Source organism: Phyllostomus hastatus, unplaced genomic scaffold, assembly GCF_019186645.2.
Source record: "Phyllostomus hastatus isolate PE091 unplaced genomic scaffold, TTU_PhHast_1.1 phas_scaffold_78, whole genome shotgun sequence".
In the NCBI taxonomy this organism is placed as follows: domain Eukaryota; kingdom Metazoa; phylum Chordata; class Mammalia; order Chiroptera; family Phyllostomidae; genus Phyllostomus; species Phyllostomus hastatus.
Window position 1 is genome coordinate 37,675,953 of NW_025334041.1, and position 21,917 is coordinate 37,697,869.

The following is a 21,917-nucleotide window of genomic DNA, read 5'->3' on the forward strand; positions in this document are numbered from 1 at the left end:
TACTATCACAAACAAAACTTAAAAAAGTAAGCAAAATTTGACAGTAAGGCCAACCTAGCTTTTTCAAAAATAAGAGTGTTTTACTTTAGAGAGACAGTTTTTGAAAATGAAAGCAATAACTGTTCTTGAAATTGATCCAATACTCATAAATCTTTATCAAAACAAACCTTGGAACCAGATTGTTTAATCTAATACCAGCCTTTCTTGAACACAAAGGTTAGAAATCTCTTTGCCTCCTGTCTCACTAATTTTTATTTTTAAATTTTTATTCTTAACTGATAACATGCTTTTGCTCATTCATTCACCCATTCATAACTTCCACCTTGTCTCTGAAAAGGGCTTCTAATAAAATTATAGATAACAAAATATCATTGACTTAAACTGTTGATTAAAACAAAGAGAGGGAGCAATCCAAGTTAGCATTGTTACTGTGATTTGAGCTTCTTTGTATCTAGGAACCTAGCAAAGTGCCTTTGTAATGACCTTCAGTGCAGTAAACTAAGCACCTGCTGTGGATTGTAGTTATAACCTTTACATAAGTGAGACAAGTCTTGCTACTTAGGAATGGCTCCCAGGTGGTCCTAGCACAGCCTGGTCACATCTGCTAGGTCTTATGAAGATGAGGGTGTTCTGTATGCTGGCACTGTGCACATGACCTTGCTGAAAGCTTTATACAAATAAGAAATGCAAAAATACCCAAGATATGGAGGGAGGGAGACTTCTAAATTAAAAATGCAATACTGTGTGCATTCAACAAGTAAAGCTTTTTTGGTGGCCCTAAATTTTCCTGACTCTTAAATGAATTTGTTGGACTAGATTATTTCCAAAGATTTGCCCTTCTATCCAGAATACTTGGCAAGCATTTAATTTTACCATTGGTAGCCTGTGGCCTACATGGAGCCTATTATTTTTTTCATTCAACAAAAAGCTCCTCTAGGACTTGATGGACAGAATATAATCTCTATCTGCCTGAGCTCAGAGTTTTAGTAGGAGAGGCAGACATGTAAACAAATTATAAAAGAATAGAAAAAATTGCTCCAATACTGTTATTTACTGGCATGTTGAAGGAAGTATTTACACCTGGTAAGATCAAGAAAGCAGCTGTTTTGAAAATAATAGTTCAGGAGGTGATCAGTATTAAAGGAAGAAAAGTGGAGGACTATTTCTAGTATAGAAAATGGTCTGTGTGAAGGCAGGAAGTGAGGGAAGGTTGGAAAGTGAAAATAGTTCTTTTTTTAAAGATTTCATTTATTTTTATTTACTTTTAGAGGGGGAAGGGAGGGAGAAAGAGAGGAAGAGAAACATCAGTGTGTGGTTGCCTCTCATGCGCCCCCTACTGGGGACCTGGCCCACTACCCAGGCATGTACCCTGACTGGGAATCAAGCCAGCAACCCTTTGTTTCACAGGCGGGTGCTCAATTCACTGAGCCACTCCAGCCAGGGCTGAAAATAGTTCTTAAAAGGTCAGTGATGTTGGAATGCACTGAAAATGGGAAAGTGGCTTAAAAAGTGAATAGAGTCCATATCATTAAAAGGAATTTCATGAGAGACTGTATAGTTCAGGACTTAGGGTCATAGACCCAAAGCCCAGTGCCTGGAATTGATTTCTGACTTAGTCATTTATATGGTCTGTAACTTACACAAATTTATTTAACTCCTATTAAAGTCAGTTCTACAAGTGCACAAAGGCAATTAGATTTATCTCATAGGATTATTCTAAGGAGTAAATTAAATAATGCACACTATAATTGAAATATCAATTAGACTCCAAAACCTGAAAAATTGTAAATTGAGGTGCCATATCATCACATACAGAATTTTGAAAGAAATTTCTGAACACTGGTAATCTTCTAAAACTCTTTACCCTTTTGAAACCATTTACATGCTTAGAATAAAGAGAGATGAGGAGGGTTTCTGAAGAAATTTTATGAATAGAAATAATTGCCAACCTGCAAGCATCTGTTCTCATGGGAGTAAAGGGTAAAGTGGTGCTACCTCCATCAGCTCAAGCCTGGAGAGGTGAGCTGCAGGTGAGAGCATGCCAGCTGGGCACAGCTGAATTATTCATGAAGGCATTCCAGGAAAAGCAGTCAGCTTCTAGACTTTTCCGGGTCAAGGTACCAACGAGCCCTCCAGGCTGAGGCTAGCTTGAGCAGTCAGGTAGAAGAAGATCTGTTGTTATATCAGGTCCATCTTGGTTGGAGACACACACACATACATATATACACATACATATATATATAATCACCAATTTTATATGGACTATATATGGCTATTCTATACATATAGGTATGTATATATTCAAAATTGAGGCTGTGTTTCTGACTTAAGTTATTAAAAACTATCTTTTTTCCTGAATAAAACTTTTTAATTTTTTATTTTTAAATGTATTTTATTGATTGTACTATTATAGTTTTACCATTTTTTCTCCCCTTTATTCCCCTTTGCCCTGCACCCCTCCCTCCCACCAGCATTTCCCTCACTCCTTAGTTCATGTTCATGGGTCATACATATAAGTTCCTTGGTTTCTCCATTTCCTATATTATTCATAACCTCTCCCTGTCTATTTTGTACCTACCATTTGTGTTTCTTATACTCTGTACCCTTTCCCCCATTTGCCCCCATCCTCTTCCACGCTGATAACCCTCCTTTAAAAGAAAAAGATTGTATGTATTTTTAGAGAGATAGGGAGAGAGGGGGAAAGGGAGAGAGATATAAATGTGTGAGAGAAACATAATCATCAATCAGTTGCCTGAGGTATGCCCCTGACTGGGAACCAGGCCTGCAACTCAGGCATGTGCCCTGACTGGGATTCAAACTGGGGACCTTTCTGTTTGCAGGCCAGCACTCAACCCACTGAGTCACACCATCCAGGGCTAAAAAGCTATCTTTTACTTAAGAAAAGACAGTCAATTCATGGGCCTACAAGCTTCATGAAAAATATTTTGTAAAGATGGTGTAAGACAAAAACAAAGTTTAATTTGGATTATGCCACAGACTAACTTCCTCCACATACCAGTTTTACATTAAAGCACCAAGAGGCGTGATTGGTACATAGTGATTAATTATTGTAGCCTTAGCATCTATGCTCAGCATATGAAGTGTGTCCTGAACAAACTGGGAAGCCATTCAAAGGAAAGAAAATGATCAGATTTATATAGCAGAAGTTAGTTTTGAGCTGAAATTTGGACAAGTGTGTTGAAGAGGGGGCCAACAGAAAGCTGTTTAATGACCTGAAAAAAATGTTGATGCTGGTAATAAAGGTAGTAGCCAAAGTAGATGGAGTAGTTGGTAGGTATTTGAGAGGTAGAATATAGAACCCTGGGACATATATTGAAATGAGAAACATAGGATGACGTTTCTGCTTTTCCGGCTTGTGCAATGAGAAACAAATAAAGAGGAATCAAGTGTTTTATTGGTAGTATTGTTGAGTTTGGGATCTTTCTGAGCGTCTTAAATAAACCCAAGCAGTTGGACATATTCATGCTCATGAGTCAAGACTGTATTAGAAATAAAAATTGAAATTTATATGTATTTATGTGGCAATAACATGCATGAAACCATGTACAAATATCTATGCAAAAGGGAAAAGAAGGTGAATGATACATCTATGTAGTATTATGTCTAACAGTGGCTTCAGATGAATTAGCAGATTTTCAATATTTTTTAGCTTATTTCAGGTGGAATATTGCAAGTCTAATATATAAAACAAACAAAAAAATGGAGCTACTTAAGTGGGGAGGAGAGTGACAAGAAGGCCCTGGCCTGCACAGCCAACCTTCATCCATTTTGAAAACCACGTCATTACAGCAAAACACTCAATACTTTTTTGAAAATCACTGATGTTATATAATTTCCCATATTTTTAATTTTATAGAGATGTAATTAACATGTCAAAATAAAAAATGGTTATTTTTTTTACATGCAGTTTGTTGAGTTTGGAGTATGCATATAACTGTGAAATCATCACCCCAATCAAAGTAACAAACACAACTATCACCCACAAAAAGATTACTCCTGCCTCTTTATTTTTGTTTATTTGTTTTGAGGTAGGAACACTTAAACACGATTTACCTGCTTAACAAAAAAATTTAAGTATATAATAATTAAATGTTAACTTATGGTGGTAATGCACTACTTTGTACATCAAATCTAGAATTTACTCATCCTGCATAATTTAAACTTTCCATTTCCACTTGATGCCTCATAATCTTCTCATTTCATATACAAGAAACTGATAATAGGAAAATTGAGGTGATTTGTTTACAGTTGCACACAACCCAGTCCTGTTTTGGTATGATTATAGAACTCAATAATGGTAGTGTCAAAATTTCACAATTGAAGGATTTATTATTACCTTTAAACCTCTGTATTTCTTGGAACCATACAGCAAACTTTATTTTTAATATTACTGTTTATGGTTTCTATGTTTACTCCTGAAATAGCTCAGGTTCCTGTTAAGACTTAAATGCTCCTGCTTCAAAAATAAAAGTTTATTAATAGGTTAGGTAATAAAAACTCTTCCTTATACCTCTGTGTTCCAAAAGCAACTAAATATGACTTTCTTATGTATCATTTATATATAACTTTCCCATCTTTTATCTTTTTTCTACAGTCCAACTTCTATGCACCAATTATAATGATCTTCATAAAGTGAAAAATAGATCATATCATGACTGTGTTTGCATTCATTTTTATGGATTTCTATCACAATTAGGGAAAAATGCAAAATTTCAGCACGGGGTTTAATGATGTATGCCTTGCTTACTCCTTTGCATTATCACACTCTGTGAGACCTTTTATTAACAACTTTTGTTCTTAAACATATCAATCATGCCAATAACTTAGGCCATTGTACTTGTTTCACTTTTTTCTAGAACATTGTCTTCTGAAAATTTCCCATAGCAGGTCCTTGATTCTTCAGGAATCAGCCCAAATGCAAACTCCTTTTCTGTCTTCTCTTCATTATAACTTTAGTGACAATTTGGGGGATAAGGATTTGATTTCCACTCCGTGCATTGACAGTCACTTGTATAACCTCAGGCCCATGAATTTTCTGGGCTTTTTTAAGTTGAAAAATAGGGTAGCATTGCTTTATTGTCAGGGTTGTATGAGAGTTCAGTAAGTGGGAGCTTTCCTTTAAAGTTTTAATGAACAAGTTCTAATGGAGTCTAATGCTTCTGAGGTTAAATAATTTAAAAATTTTTAAGTGGTTATAAGATTTGAATAACAAAGTCACTGGTAAATTTTTCAAGAATTATTACTTTAGTGTGGTACAGACAATGCAGATTCAGTGTATTGAGGACTGAATTGAGCTAAAAAATGGAAACAAGAGAGTTTAACTATTTCAAAAAGGTTGATGGCTATTTAAGAGAGAGATATTGAACGAAGCCTGTAGTGACTATAATATTGAGGGAACATGTATTAAGATGGAGGAGACTTTCAACTATAAGAGAGAGAGCTAATATAGAGAGGACATTTGAAAATATAATCAAGTCAATAGCCTAGGGGAGGGGCTCAGCAGCACATTTTCTCTCTGGAAAGAGGTGAAGATGTCAGAATTTGGGACTTCATGGGTTGAACAGGCTGTACATACAAATATCCTCTTCCCCATCTTTTTCTATTGAACCATCTCTTTTTATTGAACCTCACTTGTTTTTACTTTAGGTCCACCCTGATCCTGTGCTACAAATGCAAACTACTCTACTAGAATGAACCAGGCTTCTGTACATGGTAACCTGCTTCTGTATTAGAAAGGGCCTTGATTATTACAGACAGACTCCAAATAAAAGATCTGAGGAACATGACTAATTAAAGATGCCAGACTACTAACGAGGAGTAAATGTGACTTAAAGGAAACCAGCCAGGCAAAGGAACAGACAATAGTTACTCTAATAAAAAAAAAAATAAGAGACTTTAGTGATCCTCTAGAGCTAGTGTCTGTATCAGTAAACTTTTAAAATTTGTTACTTATATTCTTTCAGGGATACTTTGGCTTCTTTACATAAAATTCCTTGGGAAGACTCCAGAAGTCACAGTTGCTATATGTAAAATTTTGTCATTTCTTTGCTTGGTTAATATGAATACTTGAATTATATGCTGAACTATAAAATATTGCAGCCGCGGTATCCTGGAAATGTAATATAAGCTGAAAATCAGGCCATCCATCTTTTGTTAATTCCTCCGAATGCTTTGGTAATAAGGTATATTTTTATGAGGGAAAAACATTCAATATGTAACATGTCAAGGCTTAATACCACATGGGAAAATGCTTTATAAATTGTAAGGTGCTGCTCATACATGAAATGTTATATATTCATGGAGAGAGAAAAATAATTAAGATACATTGGCTATCACCAACACTTAAAAAAATAAAAAGAGACTTAAAAAAGATAGCTTGGCATCAAAAGAAATGTCCAAAAGACTGAATATCACAAATTTTTAATGGTAGAATCTTCAGACTTACAAATCTTGGTGTTAAAATCTTGGTCTTTGTGGTGCAGATGGAAAACATAAACTGTGAAAGAATTGAACAACCAAAAATTAAATGAGAAATTAGAATCAAAGGACAAAATAAATCATAAGTTTATTTTTTATGAACATGAAACAGATTATTTTCTCTATGTGATTTAGCTTTCTTCCATTTGAATCCACTCTATCTTAATAGTATTCCAATTAGCTAAATATTAATAGTAATGTACTGTAAAGTAGACTTAACCCTTCTCAGAATGTCTTTGTTTATTTTGGTCCTCAAAGATTCACATACATAATACAGAGAAAGGGGAAGAAGGCACATATGTTCATTGTTTGTTCATAGCCTATGCTTGATTAGGATGCACAAAATATTATCTCTTTATGTGTACGCATCCTAATTATGCTTCTAAAGTTTGTCTTATTTAAAAGAAGTGAAGACAGCTGTAAAAAAGCTGTCCAAGTATTTGTGCATCAAAAATACATATTCATAATGGAAAATTACCCACCAAAACTGTGTTCCTTGCAAGGGACAACATTATAATTTTGTAAAAGTTAAACCCTGTCTTCTTCGTGCTGTTACCGTGTCACTCCTGATGGGACACAGCAGGATAGTCAGTGAAGATCCTTGAAATTTGGGTCTTTGAATGTTTAAACATATTGAATGTAAGAACCAGTTTTAAGGATGTAAATGACTAAAACAGGAAGCTGCAGACTGCTCACTAAGAACATTCATTGACACATTAAATCTGCTATTGATTTCACACCTCATCTATAGAACATTGTGTCCATTGCATGGTATTTAGAATGAGGCATACTTATAGTACATTACACTTTCTTAAATAAGAAAAATTACAATTCTCAACCAGACATTTTGGGGATTATCTTAGTTTGAAATCTAAGATAAATGGAGCGAGTGAGTATAGGTATCTTAATGAAGCTTATGTGACTAATCTTGCACTTTGGTATGTCTGGGTATCAGTTGCAAAGAGTGACAAGAACACATGAGACCAGGAAGTTCAAGCCCTGATTTCTCCACTTCCTACATGTACTTCCTCTTTGAGCTTCAGCTTCCTTATTCTGGAATATGGTTAAAAAAATCCCCATCTACCACAGAACTTTGTGTGTCTTAAATTAGATGGAATGTGTAAGGTATCATTAAATTGTAAAACACTGATTAAATGGGACAGCATGTTATAATTCAAATTGCTAGTATTTGTGTCAACAAATGGACTGGGAGCAGTGTAAAAGCTCTGAGATCTTTCAGTTGTAAATAATTATTTACCTCAATTTTATCAAATGTCAAGGTTTAAGAGGGTAGATGAGTTTATATTCTTTGCTTTATTGCTAGATGGTAGAAAAATACATTTAGAAAAGCCTACCAGTTGCATAAAATTTTTTGAAAATAATAATTATAATTGCTATTTTTTCTCATTTTAAAAGGATTGATTAGCAAATTATAGTTCCTCATGCTTCATTATATTTTTGGAAAAATGCCTGCAAAATATAAATGTCACACAAGGATATAGCACCATATTACTAGATCCTTAATCTGTTGAGGTAAGAAAAGAAAGCCAGATATATTTCTCATTACTTTATTTGCTTTCAATTTGCAGGATTAGAAAGTCCAGTGTAAGGGTACATCTGTGATTATATCACATTTCTTTAAATTAGTTTTTAAAGTTCTAAGTCAAGAATTCTTAACATTTTTAAAATTAGAATTTATACCATTATTGAATGTAGTTGATGGAAACCTCTTTAATGCTTCTGAAAGCTATATACTGTAACAATTTAAATTTTATTAAGTAAATCATAGTTAAGTTGGAGAAAATTATATTTCTTTAAAATTACTAAATTTATATGAGAAATTATAAAACTCATATTAAATGCAAAGATTGTTTTTTTCAGAGTGTCAAGGAAACCTTCAGAAAATGAATAATTCAGACCCTGTATTCCTTTCTATTTCTCTGCTTGTATCAATTTTCACACACCATTGGCTTGATCATATCTACCTTCAATACTTTCTTTCATGTCTACTAGGATTGATAATATTTATTGTCTACCTGCTACAAATGTTACTGAAGTTTTTTGTTGTTGCTCTTTGTTTTAAAAAATGAGTCTTTAAAGGGATTTTTAAAACATTGCAATACATTATTACTATGTTTATTTTATTTTTAATATTTTTAAAGGTTATTTATTTATTTATTTTTAGACAAAGGGGAAGGGAGAGAGAAAAACAGGGGTAGAAACATCAATGTATGGTTGCCTCTCATGTGCCCCCAACTGGGTATCTGGCCCACAACCAAAGCATGTGCCCTGACTGGGAATTGAACCAGCGACTGTTTGATTCACAGGCTGGTGCTAAATTCACTGAGCCACACCAGCCAGGGCAATGTTTATTCTATCATAAAGAAATAAAGTCCAAATAAAGTATAGTGATCAGCACTCTGTGGAAAATTTCTTTTCTATCAACAGATCTAGTATGAATCCTTCTTGCTCTTAATGGTTCAGTGGCTACACTTACTTTTTTTCAATACTTGAGTCAGAGTGTTTAGAAATATGAGTATGTGTTTTTAACTGCAATTCACTTTGCATCTCATATGACCTTTTTCCCTGATACCACAACAACTTCCTGCAACATGACAGTGAGTCACATGTTGGAAATGTAATAATGAGTCCTCAGAGAGTTTTTATAGAAGCAAGGATAACATTATGTATAAAATAAAAAGCAGGTGCTGGGAGGGTGATGGAACTAGTGCTATGTACTCTAAAGATTTTAGTAGGAACTGAAAGAGACGTTCAAATGTCAAATCTGAGGGACAATCAGGAGAAAGGTGGGAGGAATCCTGTAATCACAAAGCTAACAGGCTAGAGGCTCTTGCCTCAAGAAAAGGCAAAAAGCAGGAATTCCAATTTCCTAGGTAGGCAATCATAGTATGTAAATTGAAATTGAGTAATTCTGTTAGTGTATTTAAAAAATGCTTTCAAAATTAAAAAGTAAACTGTTCATCCCATCTACTTTTATGATTAACATAGCCACAAAGCTAACTGGACTTTGATGAATTAGTGGTGTCAATATGTTAAATAATAATGTTTTAAATACTCACTTCTCTTCAGTGTAAAACACAAATAAAAGATGCTGCATATGTTAAATGAGCAGTGAAATGCATCCTTTTTACCAAAAGGCTAGAGAAGGAAAATTATTCACTTTTTATAAATGTGAGGCATTGCTTTCTCACTTCATGAACATCAACACAGTTAAAGAAATAGGTTGTGAACATAAAGTTTCATGTGTCACCCAAGGCTGCATTGTTTGTCAGTGGAAGTACGAGGACTGAAAGTCAACACTTAGACCTCAGATGATTCCTTCATTTTATTTACATATAGATAGATGATAGATAGTTAGATAGATATAGGTAGATGTAGATATAGATTTTTTTGGTTTGTTTTTTCCTGTAACTATAACTGGATTTTTTTGCTCAATAATTATATTTCCCCAATGATTAATTGGCTAATATGTTTCAGAAGAAATTGAGAATTAGAATTGTTTTCCCTTATTCATAACCATATCTTAATATTCCCAAGGGAGAACACCTCAAATAGATATACAGTGGTTTATTAACTTTATTTAGAATATATCCATCAGTAGATTAAATATAGGAACACTTGAGATTGTTCTTCTTTATCTAGAAGAAATGCCTCATTTAAACAAAACATTTTCTAGGTTCATTTCAAGGGATTCTTGTAAAAAATCAATTCATTTTTTCTATTAATTCAAATTACTTGAAACTTTTAAAAATAAATATTACTTTTGGAAAGCTACTAAAAAATGAAAGACAAATCTTCCTCCTCTAAATATTAAATCTTCCACTACTTTCAGAAGTTTATTAGCTAGTGTAAGCAACTTCCCCACAGTTTGCTCTGCCCTCAAATCCTGATGCTCCCTGGTAGAGCCACGGAGCTGCAGAACTGAAATTTGACAGATTGTCATACATACCTCCATAGATGTGGGATGTACTTGCTTGTTACTGAGACAGAATATATTCTGTACTTGAAGGATAAGTGACTCAGGGGAAGCTGGAAAGTAGCCACTTTTCTGTTCTCCACCCTTCCTGACATTCCATTTTGCACTAGAGATAGCGTTATCATCAAATCTTTTCAGTGGTACTAGGTGTTCAGTGGTGAAGCTAAGATTGGGACCCACTTATCTTTGACACCAAAATTCATGTCTATTTACTTAAAGCACACAAATGAGTATGGCTTGTATCCTAGAGTAAGACTTGAGTTTGTGTGCCCTTGCTTTATCACTTAATAGCTGACATTAGCCACATCACTTGGGGCCCATTAGCCTCAGGTTTTTATCACAATAATGGGTGTAAGATTTAAATTACAGAATTGCTAGATTAAATGAGCATTTCTAACATGTAATACAAATGGGGATCTTTTTGTTTGTTTTTGCACCCCTGCAATACACTGAAATGACATTATGACATTATATGTAAGCTAAGCTAAGTATACCACAGTTATTTGTTTAAGTTGTATGCAAACAAAATTCAGATTATTGTTTTTAATTGAAAAATGTATTCAACTTAGTGATTTTTAAAAGGCTTTACTATAGGACAAATAGCTATGTAGTTACATAAATCAATATAGTAATATCTATTACATATCAAATACTTGTGAATTTAAGTCTTTCTACTTCATATTAGATTCTTAATTTTACATGGTAGGATTTTTATCATTTGACACCTAGCCCATCAAAATTAGATAGTTAGATGATTGTACCTCCTTAGTCATTTATTTAATTATAATGTCTGACACATGCATGCTCAAAAAATTGATGAGTGACTCCTGTGCTAATTTAGAACTCTGAGAATTATATAATTCAGAGTTTCTAAATTTAATAATAGAGTCTACAATATTAAGACCGTATCCATCTTCCAGTCCCCACATTGACTTGACTCAAACATTCTAGGTGTATCAATATCTAATTTATTTTTATAAGCATATCTTTATAAGCATGGGGGATTAGAAATAAGAAAGGGGGTATTTTCTGCTTTTTAATTTTTTTTCTCATGGGGAACTTAAGTTGTGAAGTGCATGAAATAATTTTAGAATATCCTCCCCAAACATTCTTCACTTAGGCATCTTATTCACAAGTGTTAAATCTACTTTAAGGCCTGAATTATCAAGGATAGCATAAATTGGGTAGCTGCCAAATGTCCATATCAGGTTATGCTGTGTAGACAGAACATGGATCCATAGGACTGCACGAATCGGCCATTCAGCTGTCTCACAGGTTATTTAAGCTACTGCCTATTTCCAACTATGTAGGCAAGAATATTCATTGCAATGAAAGTTGAAGTATATTTTGGTTATTACAATGGTTAAATCTTTTTCTAATCCTGCCCTTTCCCATATACAAAACAAAGCAGATATTTTATTCCTGAAATTCAGAAAAATACAATTCATAATTTTTTAAGTTGTTTATAGTTATAAACTTAAGAAAATTTTTATAACAGTAATAAACATGACTATTCTTTATAAAATTTTTGACTATTCTTTTTAATTATATACAAATGTATTGATAAGAAGCCTCAGATCAAATTGTAAGAAGAAATAGCTCACATTGAAATTTCAGATTATATCTGTTAAAAATAAGTCATGAGATGAAGAACTGAATTTGCCAAATATTGCTGTCACTAGTTCAGATAACTTGACTAAAATTAATATGTAATATATTACACTATCTTTTACACCTTTCCAATGATTATACATAGTTATAAGAATTTTTATTAATCAACCATCTATTTTAAACTTTTAGAAGTATTAAATTTTCATGCATGTTAAATTTTTTTGTTCAGTAAGATGTAAAATATTAAATAAAGTAGTTCTATTATAATAAAAATGCTTTATGATATATGTTATACTCTCATTTGAAGGAAATGCATTCTAAGTAACTTACATAAAATAAAATTTAATCTTAAACCTCCATTTCAAACTTTAAACATCTTTAGAAAGAGACATTTATTTCCATTCATCAAATTTATTTAAAAATTAAGAGCTCTCATTTTTTAGCAGCTCTTGATTAAAAACTATCTTTTATATTTCAATCAAATTCAACTATATTAAAATGAATGAATATGGTACAACCTTGTCCACTAAATTTATAACAAATATTTAGTTGGAAAGATTATGTTAATCTTGAGGTCCTATTCACTTATATTGTTAAAATAACTCTTTTTTATCATATTACACATACAATTAGTATATACTAATTATACACCTGTATACATATTATGCATACACTAATTATACACATATATATATATATATATATTAATATGACCATACTTGTTTGTCAACTTAAAAAGATTTAAAATTAGAGTTCCTTGTTTATGTGGTTGAGTACATATTGCCTGAGTTTTGATCTTGCCACCAGATGGCAGGAAAAATCAAAGTCAAATAGTTGTATTAATCAGCCTGAATAAGATTTCTTTTATTCATTTTGGGTATTTTTCTGTTTTTGATGCTATACACAAAGCCCAAAAACATTATAAAATGGACTATGAATAGACAATAATACCTGTAATTGCTGATAAATGTTTTCTATGTTTCAATGTAATCATGCTATAAATAACTTTTAATATACTCATGCCATCATTGGCATCATGAGTTTGAAAATTATAAAGTTATCTTTTGAAACATTCAACTTGCTACAATAAATGGAGCTGTCAATCCCAAGATTTCATTTGGTAAAAACAATAGGTTTCTTAGCTTTTTTATGCACTGGTCTTCAATTAAAAGAATGACATGATAATAAAGTAAATAATCAATGAATAGTCAACAAAGAAATAATGGAAAAAATACTAAACTCTCACCTTGAACTTAGTTCCTTTTTGTTTAAAGCCAAATATGTACTTAGCTATGGATGATGTATATCTTACTATTTCACAGAGTAAACACTTAAAAGTCTTAGTGTAAAGCCACTTGACACCTTCTGTAAATAAACGCCAACTTAATCATAACACAGAATAAAGGCAGAAAGAAAAAATATTCCCCAAGCTGCAGTAAGGTTCTACAGTTGTTTTATATTGTTTACCTGTTTCTTTTTAATTTACTTCTTTCAGGAAAAGTTCAGAACTATTGACACTTAAAATTATGCATAAGAAAGAATTAAGGGAAACTTAAGAAAATCAAGTCAAAAAATTGGTGCCCATATTGTGGATGAATTTTTCATTTTTCTAACAATCATTAAGATTGCTTATGAAATCTACTTATTTCTTGATACAGAAGTTTTTAGAAATCTTACTTGAAATTACACTATAATATCAAGGACAGGAATTGTTTCCTCCCTCTCTTAAAAAATGTAACTAGAATTAAATCATCCAATCAGGTCAGAGTCATCGATGTAATTGAGTCATCGATGTAATTGTTGCACAACAGTGTTCTTTGGCATATTACCAAATGAACTTTTATACAAAAATTTTTGCAAAGAAAAGCAGATATTCTTGATAAATTCCAGATTACTGCTTTCTAAGACAATACGATACTGGAAGACTAACACGGAGTGTGGCCTTCAGGGAAAGTCAGGGAGTGTTTCCTTTAGAGGGCTCCATTATATGTCATTTCCTGACATTGCACAGAATGTAGCATTGCACTGTGTGTGTTAGGGCGAAGTCTACTTGTCACTCAAAATGAAACAGCCTCATCACCCAGAATTTCCTCTGAAACTACACTTAGACATTCTCTCTTTCCATGCATCTCACTGTTTAATTGGCATAACAGTGGGTATTCAATGTGTGTAAGATTATAACTTTTTTTTAAAAAAAAGATTTTATTTATTTATTTTTAGACAGAAGGGAAGGGAGGGAGAAAGAGTTGGAGAGAAACATCAGTGTGTGGTTGCCTCTCGCACCCCCTACTGGGGACCTGGCCCACAACCCAGGCATGTGCCCTTTTTTCGGATTGACCTTTCTTTTGGCGCTCAATCCACTGAGCCACACCCGCCAGTGCACAACTTTAATTTTCTCTCTACGTGCCTTTGTCTTTTTTAAAGATGAGACAAAAATGGAAAGTTTTAGGCTAAGTTAATATAAAAACATTAAGCTATTACTGGTAAAAATCTACAAGCTACAGATTTATAAGGATATTGCCATAGACACTTCCAATTTTAACAAGAAGAGGAAGACTCTGACGTTTTGCAAAGATTTACTTCCTCCCCCCAAAAAACCCTTGCTAACTTGCACAAATGCTCACAGAGGGTGACAAGTGACCCAGTACACTAAGTTCAGACAAGTTGTGAATGGAAAAGAAAAATGACACCTCTGGTTAGTGGCAGATGAACGTTTCATCCATTATGCTGCCACAGGGAAAACAGGTAGGTGTCTTGTCACTGCTATCTGCAGGTCTTTCATTAGCAGCACCTCATACAGCAGTGCGGGTGGCAATAATACAAAATACAGTTGCTCTGGGAGTGTCCTACTACATATTTTAGCTTTTAAAGACTATTAAAACTATTTTTAATCAATCATAAAATAACATTTATATTTCAAGCTGAGGGTCAATTAAAAAATCACTAGGTTTAGAAAGGAAGCAAAGTAATAGGATAAAATCACCATGAGAACACCAGATTTATATGATCAATTGCACCACCATATACTATCTTGATGAACGTTTGTGAAAATGACAAACAAATGCTTTCAAATGGCCACAGCCTATTCATAAGGTGTGCGATACCTATCCAGATTGCCAGCATTATCTATAGCAGGATTCAGTTCCCCTTTATAGTTTCCATGACCTTACTTTTGTCCATAAAAATAAGTTTTATTGCAGGTCACTCATACAGAGTAACATGCAAGTGGATTTATGTTAAATATTCAATTAATTTTGTAAACATCTTAATTTATACATAATAATCTTGAATGTATTTAGTAAGAGGTTGTTCTGTTTTTCCAAATGTTGAACTTTTAAGCTCAACATGAGCTTAAAAGAACATGAGTGTGATCCTTATATGAATCATGTCATTCAGACTCAATTAGGATTAGTAGAAAAGCATGTTAAAGATAGATTCAAATAAGTAAATATAAAGGTGATTTTTAAAAATAGATTTGAAAAGAACAAGTTAAGCAAATATTACTAAATTTATTTAGAAATTAGAATTATAAGAAAGGAACAGATTGCAAATTTTACCCATGTGATTGTCCCTTTATTTGAAAAAAATACAGTGTTACCAAATAAAGTAATAAAACAAGACTTCCAACACCTCATTGAGCTACATTGAAGAGGGGAAGGTAGGGGGGCAACACATAAAAATATGAAACTATGGTCCTATTTGCAATAAGGTATACAACAATGAAATGTGAACTCAGCATACAACTGGGTCATCAGTGATTTTTCAAATAAGAGTTTTGCCAAGGAATATTTCCTATGATACATTAGCTTTAAAATTTCAAACCATGTCAATTCATAAAGTAGTAGTGGATGGCAGAAATTGTAGAGAGAGCATAAGCAGAAGACATTAGCTCCTCCTGGATCAAATATTTATTCATATATAAAACAAATTTCTATCACCAGTCATATTTTATAAAAATCACTACTACTATCCTGAGTAAGAGTAACATGAATCTCAGGTTAATGATTTAGCTGCACTTATTCTACAATAATTTAGGGCTATAAACATCTGTAATCAATTTAAGAATTATTTGTGATAGCTGGGCAAATTTGTTCCAGAATGACTTGAAATTGACAACAGGGACTTTTCCTATGACTTTGATTACTTGTGGACCTGACTTTAAATATCACCCAAAGAGGATATTTTTGCTTCTCACAGGGGAAGCAAAAAAAATGTTGCTGTATGGAGTTAGGAGAAATGTTCTGTGTGTTGCACATATTTTTTTAACCCAGCAATTTTGTTTTGGAAGATTTATCTGAAATACATACTATAATAAAACTGCAAAAATATATTTACCAAGGTATTCATGAAAATTTTGGCATATTAAAAAGCTAGAAACAAAGCCACTGTTCTATAAAACAGAACAGTTAGAAAAATTAAAGCGTTTTCATGAAATAGAATTCTTTCCACCTATTAAAAAAGGATGTGATTGGGACTTCCAGTCAAGATGGAGGGGTAAGTAAACACATTTTTTTTCCTTGCATAACTACAGAAAAATTACATGTAGACTACAAACAAATATCACCCAGAACTATCATAAAATTGAGCTGTATGGAAGACCAACAACAAAGGATTTAAAGAAGATACATTCTTCCAGATGAGTATAAGGGGAAGAGATGTGGGGAGAGGTGGAGAATTTGGGGCGACAGAGTGGCTTGGAGAGGGGGCAGAACAGGTGGTCCCACATTCACGCGTGGTAGATAAAAATCAGGAGGAATACCTCAGGAGCAAGGGATCCCAACCTCACACCAAATGACCCACCCCCAGGGTCCCAGTAACAGGGAGATAAATCCCCATAACTTCTGGCTGTAAAAACCAGTGGGGGTTGGGGCAGTGGAAGAAACAGCCAGATTTTCAAGAGAATCATCTTAAAGTGCCTGCATGGATTTAGGACTTACACATATGCACGCCCTCTGAGATTCAGCACCAGCTGAATCAATAGCCAGAAGGGCACAAATAACATACAGGGAGAAAGTGAAGAGACAGAAACAGGGCAAGTGCTGGGAGACAAATCCCTCCCAGGCAAACCTTTAGAAGCCAGAAAGCAGCACCATCCCCTCTCTGAGCACTCCCCCTACACAGAGTCACAAAGTGGTGAAATGGGTTGTATGACCCTGGCAATAAATAAGGCTCCACCCCACAGAATTTACAGGTATGTTCTACAGTAGGCCATGCTACTAAGACAGGAAGTTAAAGTAGCTCTACCTAATGTAGAGAAACAAACACAGAGAGGATGACAAATTGAGGAGACAAAGAAATATGGCCCAACTGAAAGAACAAAACAAAACTCCAGAAAAAGAACTAAACGAAGTGGAGATAACCAATCAATCAGATGCAGAGTTCAAAACACTAATAATCAGGATTCTCAAAGAACTCACTGAGTACAGCAACAGCATAAAAAAGACCCAGGCAGAAATAAAGTTTACACTAATTGAAATGAAGAAAAATCTACAGAGAACCAACAGTAGAGGGGATGAAACTGAGTGTCAAATCAATGATTTGACACATAAGGAAGAAAAACACATTAAATCAGAACAGCAGGAGGAACAATCATTCCATCAGAACAGCAAAAATAAAAAAGAATTAAAAACAAATGAGGATTGAATGAGAAGCCCCTGGGACCTCTCCAAACATACAAACATCTGAATCATAGGGATGCCAGAAGGAGAAGAGAAAGAGCAAGAAATTTAAAATTTATTTGAAAATATAATGAAAGAAAACTTACCTAATTTGATGAAGTAAATAGGTACACAAGTCCAGGAATCACAGAAAGTCCCAAACAAGTTGGACCCAAAGAGGCCTACACCTAGACACATTGTAATAAAAAATGCTGAAGGTTGAAGATAAAGAGAGAATCTTAAAAGGAGCAAGAGAAAAGCAGACAGTTACCTACAAACGAGTTCTCATAAGAGTGTCAGCTGATTTCTCAAAAGAAACTCTGCAGGCAAGAAGCACCTGGCAAGAAGTATTCAAAGTAATGAAAAGCAAGGACCTACAGCCTAGATCACTCTATCCAGTGAAATGATCATTTAGATAAAGAGCTTTCCAGACAAGATAAAGGTAAAGGAGTTCATCATCACTAAGCCATTACTATATGAAATGTTAAAGGAACTTATTTAAGAAAAAGAAATAAGATCAATACTACAAACATTCAAATGGCAACAAATTCACAACTATCAACAACTGAATCTAAAAAAATAAACCAAGCAAACAACCAGAACAGGAACAGAATCACAGAAATGGAGATTACATGGAGGGTTATCAGTGGGGAGGGGGAAAGGGGGAGTTTGAGGGAAAATATTCAGGGATTAAAAAGCATAAATGGTAGGTACAAAATAGACAGAGGGAGGTTAAGAACAGTATAGGAAATATGAAGCCAAAGAATTTATATGCAGGATCCATGGACATGAACTGGGGGGGAGGGCTGTTGTAGGAAATGGGGTACTGGGAAGAGGGAGCAAAGGAAAAATTGTGACAACTGTAATAACATAATCAATAAAATATATATTTTTAAAGAATGTGATTGATTTAGAAAATAAAGCTAAGGTAGGTTGTTTGTTAGGAAAGAACCTGTATCAAAGAAGGCATGTAAATTCAGTAACATAGATGAAACAATAAAGAAAAACATATACAAGAGTCCCTATGAAGTGTCCACCTAAGGGAAGTGGGAATATTTTCAGGTGAAGAAGTATTTTTGTTTGAAACCCCATTGTACTATTTTATATATTTTTTACTATGGAAGCAAGCAAGTGCTAATTGCATTTCTATAACCGAACAATTATATAACAAACTTATTACTAAAAGTTTATATGTTTATAAACATGTTCATAAATAACCTTATATAAATTATTATAGAATTATAACTACTGTATATAGAGTGGCAACAACATGCTAAATACCATGTAAGCTTTTGATGCATCATCAGATTTAAACAGCACAAAACCCTGGGATAAATTTTGTATATCCACTATATAAATGAGGAAATTGTATCTTAGTTGCATAACTTGCCTAAGGTCTTCTAGAACATAAGTGGCTGAACAGAAACTTGAATCCAAGTCTGACTCCAAAGCCTGAGTTTCGATTTTTTATTACTTCTAGTGACTCTTGAATGTGATCATCAAAAATGAATATCAAGCTGTTCTCCAAGACCGTAACACTAAAAATGTAAATACTTGGCTGAGAGGTATTCCTTCTTCTTTCTCCCCCATTATAGTGAAATAATTAATTGTAATGTCAGAGAGTATAAACTACATGATGATGAGCAAAGCAACTAAATGATTTTAAGTGGGTAGGCACAAGGAACACTCAGGTTTTTCACTTGTAGAGTGCAAATGGCAATAGCCGCTCCATCTGCTTCACAGTTTGTTAAGAAGAGATGATACATTTATGAAACCATGTTGGGCAATGTCAAGTGCTATACAAATTTTACCTGATTTAGGAAACATAAATGCTAAGATCTATTTTTTTCTGATGACTCATGCATTTCACTGATTCGAAATGTCTTTGTTATATTTTTAGAATTATTGATTGACATGAACTATTTTAATTACAACCTAGACATACACTTTCAAGTCTAACTGAAACCAGAATGGCTGAAAAAAAGTAATCACTGCTATTTTATTATGAAATGTAAAATGAATCCCACAATGCATTAAATATTATTTCCATATTAAATTCCATGGCCAATCATTATAATATCTATATTCTATACATTCTAGACCTTCTTGGCTAACTTTCACTTTTACTTGCTTGGCAACTGTGATTCAAAGCAGTTCTCCACCGACTCTATCCATGAACCCACACTGCTGAACAAAAGTGGAGAGAATGATGACATCTATGCTGACTGGTGACTATATAAATTGATAGCCACTGACCTCAAGTAAATCCTTCATTGTGCCTAGAAGTCATATTAAATTCCATGAGTCATTCACTCTTCTCTCCTGGGACACCATTTTACCTCTACTCCTCTCTTAATTAAACCTCTAGTATTTTCTCTCTTATCTTCATTGGCAGTCATTGGCCTTGCATGGATTGACTGAGAAAATCAAAACAATAGAAAAATGACTTCCAACATCTTGCACACGACATCTAGTTACCCAATTGCCTTACGCTCCTCTTCTCTAACTTTCTGGCTGTAACTGTGGATGAAACTGTTAATGTTATCAAGCAAAGACCAACTGTCCAGTTAAGATCTGGATACTTTCTTTTCTCTTCTACTCCAAGATGTTATTCTTTCCTCTCTCTACTCAATCAACAAATTTTTCTCTTTATGGATTTTCTCTATTAAAATATGGCATACATTATATGGTTGTTTCTTGGTCTTAAAAAAACAAAAAACTCCTGTGGCATTATTTTATTTTTCCAGCGACTGCACTAATCTTCTATTCCCATACAGAAAAATTCTCTAAAGAGGGGTCAGTACTTGCTTTCTCCATTTCCCTGCCCCAGCGACTTTCAACTGGTATGCCTTGGCACACTGGTGGGTCACAAGAATTTTTAAGCAGCTGAGGGAGGGGCGAGAGAATAAGCCACAAGTGCCAGGTGGTGGGTTGGCAGGGGTTTGGTGGGGCCATGAAATGCAGGTGTGGGTAGCCAGGCCCGGGAGGCAGGGCTGGGGCCAGTATGGAGCAGGGATGTGGAGAGGAAGAGCAACTGCTGCAGATCATGGGGGTGGGGGATGCAGAGTGATACGAGATGTCAGCTGCTGTAGGTGATCACCAAAACTCCAACCTCCTGGACTCATGTCTCCACTGCGCTGGAAAACTACAGCCAGAATTTTGAGATAGACAAGTACCACATTGTACTCAGTATATGGGACACTTTAGACATCTGGTCCCTGGCCTATCCTGATTCAGACACTGTATCATCTGCTTTGACACACTGGACAGTGTCCTCAAGAAGTGGCAAGAGGAGACCCAGGAGTTTTGCCCTGATGCCAAGACTGTGCTGGCTTCCTATAAATTAGACATGTGGAACAACCTGGCCACACTGAGAAAGCTGTCCAGCAGGCTTGTCCCTGTTACACATGAGCAGGACACGTGCAGCCAAGCAGGTGGGGGCTAGCATCCTTTGTGGAGTTCTGCTGGTCCTCTGAGTGCAGCGTCAGGGATGTCTTCATTTGACTACCTCCGTTGGCCTTTGGCCGAGGTCACAGGCACCTGGGCAGTACTGACTCATGCTGGGGACTGCAGCAATCTGCTCAGCTGGCAGGATGGCCATACCGGGCACACTGGATGGAAGGTGAGATACACAAGGATCAAGCCAAGATTTGCAACCTCATGCGAGGAACCAGAGTCACGCAGAGTGTCAGGAGAGGCAGAGAAGGGCACATTTTTTCCCCCTGCCTGCACCCTGGCTTCCTGACGTCCTGACTCTGGCTGGGACTTCAGGATAGGCTAAGTGAGCAATTCTTCTAGGCAAGGGACCTGGGTACAGGGAGTGCCACCATTCACCATATCCTCATCCCCCTCATTTCCACAGAAACTTGAGGGAGCTAGAAGGTCAGGCATCTGAGCCAGGAGCTGGACTAGGGTAGGGGGAGTAGGTAAGCTGGCATCAAGCAGTGACCTTGGTGAGTCTCAGCATGTGAAGGGTTCCTTTATTCCCTGCCCCCAGTCCCCATGTCCTAGTCCTGGCTTCTTTTCCTAAGGAAAGTATCTATTCCATGGCCTTCCTTTTTCCTCTCATTTCTCACTCATGCAAACTTCCAGGTAATATGCACTAAAGTAAAATGCAAATTGAGAAGCCCCTCCCCCTGTGTGCCTAATACTCC

At 34.9% G+C, this 21,917-nt stretch overlaps 1 pseudogene; it reads left to right on the forward strand.

Moving 5' to 3' along the window:
• Nucleotides 1-1,967: 1,967 nt before the first annotated feature.
• Nucleotides 1,968-21,516, forward strand: LOC123811214 (annotated as a pseudogene).
• Nucleotides 21,517-21,917: the final 401 nt, after the last annotated feature.